Source organism: Mus pahari, chromosome 5 (assembly GCF_900095145.1).
Source record: "Mus pahari chromosome 5, PAHARI_EIJ_v1.1, whole genome shotgun sequence".
Classification (NCBI taxonomy): domain Eukaryota; kingdom Metazoa; phylum Chordata; class Mammalia; order Rodentia; family Muridae; genus Mus; species Mus pahari.
In genome coordinates this window covers 161,630,906-161,639,263 of record NC_034594.1, presented here as the reverse complement: position 1 = coordinate 161,639,263, position 8,358 = coordinate 161,630,906, and positions in this window count along the sequence as shown.

Genomic DNA, 8,358 nt, shown 5'->3' with positions numbered 1-8,358 from the left:
CTGGACCAAGACAACTGCTTCCAAGGTTCTAGCTGATGGGCATCAATTCTTGATGCTGCCAGGGAGTACCTGAGCTTCAGGTGTATCTTCTCTGATGCTATTCTGTGGCAGAGAGGGCGGCCAGGTAGATAAACCTCATGCTACTATTCCATCTCCTTGCTCTGCTGTTCACACGCAGAAGGAAACCAGTGACTGGTGTGGCTACAAGCATTTTAGAATCCGTCCGTGCCCCGTGATTAGAAGCGTTCCTGCTCCACACCTTACTCAGTAGAGCCTAAAGTGGGGTTATCTAGGTGGCAGGGAGAGGAGCCAAGTCGCCCTCTGCTGGCCTCAGGCTCGCATGGTCCAGCTCAGGGGTGAGCCTGAAGGTGCTGCTTTGGTGCAGACAGCACCGGGGAGGAGGGGCCCGCTCTCTGCTCTAGAGGTGTTATCCCTGAACTGGTGCCTTAGTTGAGCCTCTAGCTGCTAATATTTAGCTGATGATTCCAACTTGGTATCTGTATTGGTATCCCAGGGCCACTAAATCAAGACATGCTAAATATGGCAGCTGGGAACAGCAGAAACAGGCTGTTTCACAGTTCTAGGGGCAGAAATTCAAGATCAAGTGTTGGAAGGGCAGGGTCCTGGGGATGGCAGCAAAGGAGACCCCATGGTGTCTCCCTTCTGGCTTCTGCTATTCCATAAACCTTTGGCATCCCCTGCTAGCACCCACATAACTACAATTTTTACATGTTGTGTGCATTTCTGACTGTGCTATCACACTTGGAGCAACTGTATGCAGTACATACATGTGCATGCACATGCAAGCAACTTTGTGTGTACATTTAGAGACCTGAGGCTGACACTATAAACCTCCCTAGGCAGTTATCTACCTTAGGTTTTGAGACCCTCTCTCATTGAACCTGGAACCAAATGTCACTGATTTGGATGACCAGCAATCCCCAGGGGATTTCCCGTCTCTACCGCTCCAGCTCTGGAATTAAAATCACACTTGGCCTTTTCACACTTGGCTTTTTCACACTTGGCTTTTTTACGTTAGTGTTAGGGATCTGAGCTGACTTAGGTCCTCACACTGTGTGTCAGACACTTCATCCATTGAGCATATCTTCTTAGGCAGCCTCTTCCCTGGATTCTTAATAAGGATGTAGTCACATTGGGTTAGGCTTCACCATAATGACCCTGTCTTACTAAATTACATCTGCAACTACCTTGCTTCCATGTACACTCTGAAGTACTGAGGGTCACAATTTCAGAATGTGGGTTTATAGAGGACAAAGTTCAGCCCATGACAGCAATGGTGTCAGACCAGTTTGTCACAGGAAAGAGGATGCTGTTCTGGTTAGTTCTTATTGCCAACTTGACCCAACTTAGTGTCACCTGGGAGAAAGGAGCCTCAGCCGAGGAACTGCTGCAACAGACTGGCCTGTGGGCGTCATATAACATATTTCTCAATAAAACAAAATATGTCTATAAATATATTTCTCAATAAAACAAGTATTCTGTCCCAAGGCAATATCTTGCAAGATCCAATGCAATTTAATGGGGAACAATATTCAGTGATGGTCAGTACTGGTGACATAACTGATGTCCCATGATCAGGTGTTCAGTCTTCATGACGCACAAGAGCAGTTGGTTTTCAAATGTCGAAGCATCTGCTAGTGGAGAAAAAAGTCTTTGCTTCAGAATTTCAGCATGTGTGTACCTCACTGAGACTTGCCAGATGGTTGGCCTTACTCTCATGGTAATCATCAGACCTACCCGATGACACGGCCCAGTTAAGATGCTTGCTTGATTTTGTTGTGGCCCACAGATCCTTCTGAGCCAGTACATTAATTTTTCTAGCCACATAGATCAAGGAAGACTCCAGTATGCTGCTCATTTATCTCTCACCCAGGAACACAGTGATCTGTTAGCTATAGCCGCAGAGCTTCAACTTCATCTGCTACTCCAGCTAAGCTGCCCACTCCGACAAATACCTTCACATTCCCCGGACAAGGTGCTTAAATTCGGGTGCCATCCTAGGACACTCTAGAATCTCTTTTTGTTGTTTCTGTTTTTCAAGACAGGGTTTCTCTGTGTGTTCCTGGCCATTCTGGAACTCACTCTGTAAACCAGGCTAGGCCTGAACTCGCAGAGATCCACCTGCCCCTGCCTCTCAAGTGCTGAGATTAAANGCGTGTGCCACCACTGCCAGGCTCAGTATAGAGTCTTTTATTTGCTCTGACACTGTGAAACAGTGCCCCAGCAGCATCCACCTGTCAACACTGACCTCTAGAAGTCAGCTGCCATGACCTTCTTGAAGAGTCCAGTTGCCTTGCTGATGATGGTTTTCTAGGCTGTACTGGAAATAATCAGTTGGTAGACTTGGGAAGTGAATCCAATCGTCCTGCCACATTTCCTCAAGCCTTTTAACCCTCTCCTCAACACCGCCACGTAAGGTTCTAGAACGTCAACACCAACTGACGAGGCTGTTTTCATGTTAAGTTCTGAGGAGCCACCCTAGAGCACCTATCTCAGGTGTCCTTGTGTTAAGTCATGAATCACAAGAGAATGCTCCTCTGTCTCTAGCCCCATGCTTTCTTTTAATATTAATCGATTAATTGAGATAGGGTCTCTCTATGTAACTCTGACTGTCCTGGAAACCATTATGTAGAGCAGACTGGCCTCAAACTCACAGAGACTGGCCTCAAACTCACAGGCTTGTCTCTGCCTTTGTATTGGGAATACAGGTGTGCAGCACCACACCTGGTAAGCACTGTGGTTGAGACTCCTTATCTTTTCAGCCTTCTCAAGATCTCCTCCCACATGCATTTCCCTGATTTCAGCTGGCACATATTAGCTAGACACACTGGTCCCTGGTAAATATGCTATTTACTCCTGGAAGAGTGACCTAAACAGATATGGTGAGTGACAGTGGATGTGTGAGTAACCTACATAGATACTATGAGTAACAGTGGATGTGTGAGTGACCTATACAGATATGATTGAGTGACCATAGATGTGTGAGTGACCTATACAGATACAGTGAGTGACAGTGGATGTGTGAGTGACCTATATAGATACCATGAGTGACAGTGGATGTATGAGTGACCTGTACAGATATAGTGACAGTGAATGTGTGAGTGATCTATACAGTTACAGTGAGTGACAGTGGATGTATGAGTGACCTATACAGATATGGTTGAGTGACAGGGGATATGTGAGTGACCTATACATATACAGATACAGTGAGTGACAGGATATGTGAGTGACCTATACAGATACATCGAGTGACCGTGGATGTGGGGACTAGAAAATGCACCAAGCAAAGATCTACCTTAGCTTGTCCCATCTGAATGTCATCAACATAGGAGCCAGGGTCCCATCCTTTCCATATCAAGGTCCCAGCTTTAGTAAGGCACCCTGCCAAGAGATAGCTCTCCCAGAAGGCTCTTACAATAATTACGGTAAGGGGTGACTTGCTAGTAGGCAGACTCAGGACTCAGGTGGGAAGATGGAGGGTACAGGAAAGCTGGAAAAGAGTTGAGACAGGCTGATTCTAGAACTTCTAGCTCGGAGGGCTGAAGGAATGAAGACACAGAGTGCTGAGATGGGGAAGCAGGAAGGAGAGGAAGCTTGGAACAAAGTCTTACTGGAAATGCCAAGCAATATCCTGAAGGCATCTGAATACATGGATATGGAACTCACGAGACAGTGGTCCCTGTGAGAGGTATTCACTTGGGAATTAAAAGCTTGTTGACACTTGCTAAGACCCCAGAAATAGGATGGTAAGAGAAGAATATGTGTCAGAATTCGGGGGTGGGGGGAAACTGAGGAAGGTAGATAGACAGACATGAGCCAGGATCAGAGAGGAGGCAGCAGTTGGCTGAGAATGGAGTTCGGCAATAAAGTGCTTGCCCAGCATGAGCTAGGCCTGGGGAGGAGCCTCCAGCATTGCAAACACAAGTGCACAGAAAGCAATGCAACATGGAAACCACAAACCCAGGACACTTAAATCTGACCTGGGTCTCTGAGTCTGACCACACATTAGTGGGTGCATTTGCAGGAAGAAACTGCCTGAGCTGGGAAAGAGCAGTCGCAGGGGAGAGACCTGAGTGACACCATCCTCCAAGCCCATTCAGGCTGGATGTGGAGCTGTAGATCTGTAATCCCAGCACATGAGAGGCAGAGGCAGGAGGACTTCTCTGCAAGTTCCAGGTTAGCAAGAGAGGAAATCCTATCTCAAGAAACAAATAAAAAACCATTGCTCTAGAGGCAGAGGCAGGTGGATCTCTGTGTTCAAGGCTAGCCTGGTCTACAGAGTGAGGTCCAGGACAGTCAGGAATATACAGAGGAACCCTGTCTCAAAAAACCAATCAATCAATCAATCAAACAAACAAACAAACAAACAACAACAAAGCAACCAACAAGCACCTCCAAAACAAAGAAATAAACAAAAAAAGAAAAACAAAAAAACTATTCTAGTTTGCTTTATAGTGCTGTGATAAATGCCATAACCAGAAGCAACTTGGGGTGGCATGGGTTTATTTCATCTTACACCTCCCAGGTCACAGCTTTTCTCTGAAGAAGGTCAGGACAGGAACTTAAGGCAGGAACCTGGAGACAGGAACTGAAGCAGAGACCACGTAGAAGTGCTATTTACCAGCCTGTTCCCCATGGTTTACTCAGCCTGCTTTCTATGGCACCCAAGACTACCTGCCCAAGGATGGGACTGCCGCCCCACCCCAATCCATCATTAACTAAGATGAGCATGCCAATTTGATGGAGGCCCTTTCTCCTTGCCAGATGACCCTAGCTTCTGTCAAGTTGACACCCAAACAAGCCAACAAAACCCTTAACCATCACACCAACCAAACTGTCAAAGAAAGCTCTTTTGAGACCATCAGTCTCAGTTCTCACTGGCCAGAGCGAAAAGGGAGGGCTGAGTGCATGGGACTTCAGTACAAACACCAGAAGGGACATCCTTAGACACAGCCTGTATTACCACAGGAAAAAGGCTACTTTCAGATTCTTTATCATAAAGCTGAGTGAGCTAAAAATGATCTCTAAGTAACTTAGCTGTCTGATAGAATCACATATGATGCCTTTTCAAGCAACAGCACAAGATGCAAAGCACAAAATATGCAATGCTACGTAGCTGGTCAAAAATCTCCATCTGCAAAAGAACCAGGAAAATGTGGCCATAACTGAGAGACACTACATCAATAGAGAAAGACCTAGAAACAAGTCCTGGCTGAGGATTTTCTTCAGCCAGGCAGGAAAAGATTGCAAAAAGATATGGGATAAAATTTGTCAGAAGTGGTAAATACTTTGGTTACTATAGCACTGTCTTAGAGTTTCTATTGCTATGGAGAACCACTACGGCCACAGCAACTCGTATAAAGGGCTTGTTTATAGGTTCAGTGTTTAGTCCATGGCCATCACGATGAGGAGTAAGCAGATATGGTGCTGGAGAAGTAGTTTGGGAGTTCTACATCCAGACTGACAGGCGGCAGGGAGGGGGGGAGGAGGGAGAGGGGGAGGGGGAAAGGGAGAAGGGAGAAGGAGAGGGAGAGAGGAGAGAGGGGAGAGGGAGAGGGAGAGGGAGAGGGAGACCGGGCCTGGCTTGAGTGTTTGAAACCTCAAAGCCCACCCCCAGTGACACACTACTTCCACCAAGGCCACACCTACTCCACTAAGGAGACACCTGCCACAACAAGGTCTCCTACAACAAGGAGACCTCTTGTGTTGTCATGTGCATTCTGGAGATCAGATAGGGAAGCACGTTACTGACTGAGCCATCCCCTTAAACCTCTGTCATGGGTTTTGAGACTCTTCTTGTCCCTATGAAGCCCAGGCTGGCCTTGAATTTTCTATGCAGCTCAGGCTGCCCTCACGCTCCCTGCCTTGACCCCTAAATGCTAGGATTACAGGCACACACCACTGTACTTGACTATGCAAAGTGGTCCTTAAAAAGATCAATCAGGGGCTAGTGAGATGGCTCAGTGGGTAAGAGCACCCGACTGCTCTTCCGAAGGTCCAGAGTTCAAATCCCAGCAACCTCATGGTGGCTCATAAGCATCCGTAACAAGATCTAATGCCCTCTTCTGGAGTGTTTGAAGACAGCTTCAGTGTACTTACATATAATAAATAAATAAATCTTTTTTAAAAAAAAAGATCAATCAAGTCAATCAAATTAAAGCTGAATTGAAGAAAAACTAGATAATAGAGACATAGTGTCAAAAAAGAATTGTGATTATGTTCTTCAAAGCCAGGCAGAAAATAACAGAAAACTTTGAAAAGCTATATACCAGTAGTTTTTGTTTTTGTTTTTTTTTTTCCTGGTTTTTCGAGACAGGGTTTCTCTGTATAGCCCTGGCTGTCCTGGAACTCACTTTGTAGACCAGGTTGACCTTGAACTCAGAAATCCGCCTGCCTCTGCCTCCCGAGTGCTGGGATTAAATGCGTGCGCCACCATGCCCGGCTTTATACCAGTAGTTTTAATGACTTAAGCCAACCAGAAAAATAGATTTTCTTTAAATATACAAATTATCAAACTAAACCAAAACTAGAAAAGTAAAGAAAGTCTTCACTAATACAAATTTAATTCCTAATTTAAAGCTTCCCAGAGAAATCTCCTGGTGTAAATATTAAGGCATAAATAGTAGAAATTCTACACAAACTCAGATATGAGCAGGAAATATTTCTTAACTAATTTTACCATTATTATAAAGCAAAGACTGAAACGTAAAATCTCTAGGAACTTTGCTTTTTAATCGTTTTTAATGGTTTTAAATTGGAAACAACATGATCTTCATGAATAGACCATTTTTATGTTTGGAAATACACAGTACTAAGAAATGAAAAAAAAAATCCCTCAAAGCTATGAACAATAATGATGTCTGTATAAGATTCGGAAAGAAGAGGACTTCAGGCAGAAAATTGTAGTGAGAACTTTGGTTTCTTTAAAACCCCAGTTATATTGTGTGGGAATATGCTTTTGTTTAAATTCCCGGTGTGGGATACAGGGCCGCGTCAGATTGCCCCGCCTTTAACCATGGCTCCTGTGCTCTAGGTGTGGGATACAGGGCCGCGTCAGATTGCCCCGCCTTTAACCATGGCTCCTGTGCTCTACGAGGGATGCGGTTTTTGCCAGCTACACATAGTTTGGAATTCTGAGGACTCTTGAGAGGGTAAGATTCTAGATCCCTGAGAGGGTCTAGGGTAGCTGCTTCCTCTGACCCCAGTCCCCATCCAACCACCACTACTCCTGCTGGCTCCTGCTGGCTCCTGCTGGCTCCTGCTGGCTCCTGCTGGCTCCTGCTGCTGCATTTGCTAGTGCCGCGTTGCTGAATTGTTGGTTGGTGATATCCTGAGGATGGAGATTCGACTTGCCCCAGGGAACTAAAGATCCCAAATCAGCAGAAAGTAGTCTAAAGAGATCTATGCCCCCCTTCCCCACTAACCTTCTTTCTCATCTACCTAGAGTTGGGGGGTTGCAGTGCAATAAGGGTTGGAAGGGTGGTGGATAATAGAACCCAATAAAATAGGCACCCCCAAAAGTACACCAACAGTATATCCTGTGTAACTCCAGATATATGAAACCAAACAAAACAGTGATTTACTGTAAACTGTCACTGACCAAACAAGTTGTCTGGCTGTGGGAACTAGGTAGGGACTTGATAGTTGGGAAAGGGTATATGGAACCCTATTACAGCAAAAAAAAAAAAAAAAAAAAAAAAAAAAAAAAAAAAAAAGTTTGTATTATGGCTTAAAAGTGTTTATAGAGGTGTACATACTTGTCACATAATTTTTGCACTTCAGAGTTAACATATGCATGCTTTAAATTTATCACAATAAAATATAAGTTGATGTGTAGGGAGACTGTACAGCACAATAAAACAATGTGATGTTGTAGGAGAAACAACCAAAACATATAGACACCTAAAGGTTGAAAACAAGGGGGAAAAGTATATTCTACCCAACACTAGCAATTGGTTCTAAATAAAACCCCGATAAACGAACCAAAATCGCCATCAAAGTACCATCTAGCAGGGGTGGCTTTATTGTGGAATTGACAGCAATGTGAGGGAGGATCTCATAATTATATGGGTAAATGTGTTCATTAGAAAATGTTTTAAATCCTCAAATAGATAAAAATAGATTAAAACTACTATGCTGCTGAAATAGGTCATATTACCTCCATGATTCAGAGAGGGAGGGAGACAGCTTTACATAAAAGCACTTTTGACTGGAAGGTAACAACCCTAACCTGTCAGAAACCATCTAGGAAAAAAGCATGCAGGTGGGTCTTCTGGAGACAGTCCACTGCTTGGCATGGTCTGCTGTGGGTGAGCTCTGAGGTGCAAGGTCATCAGA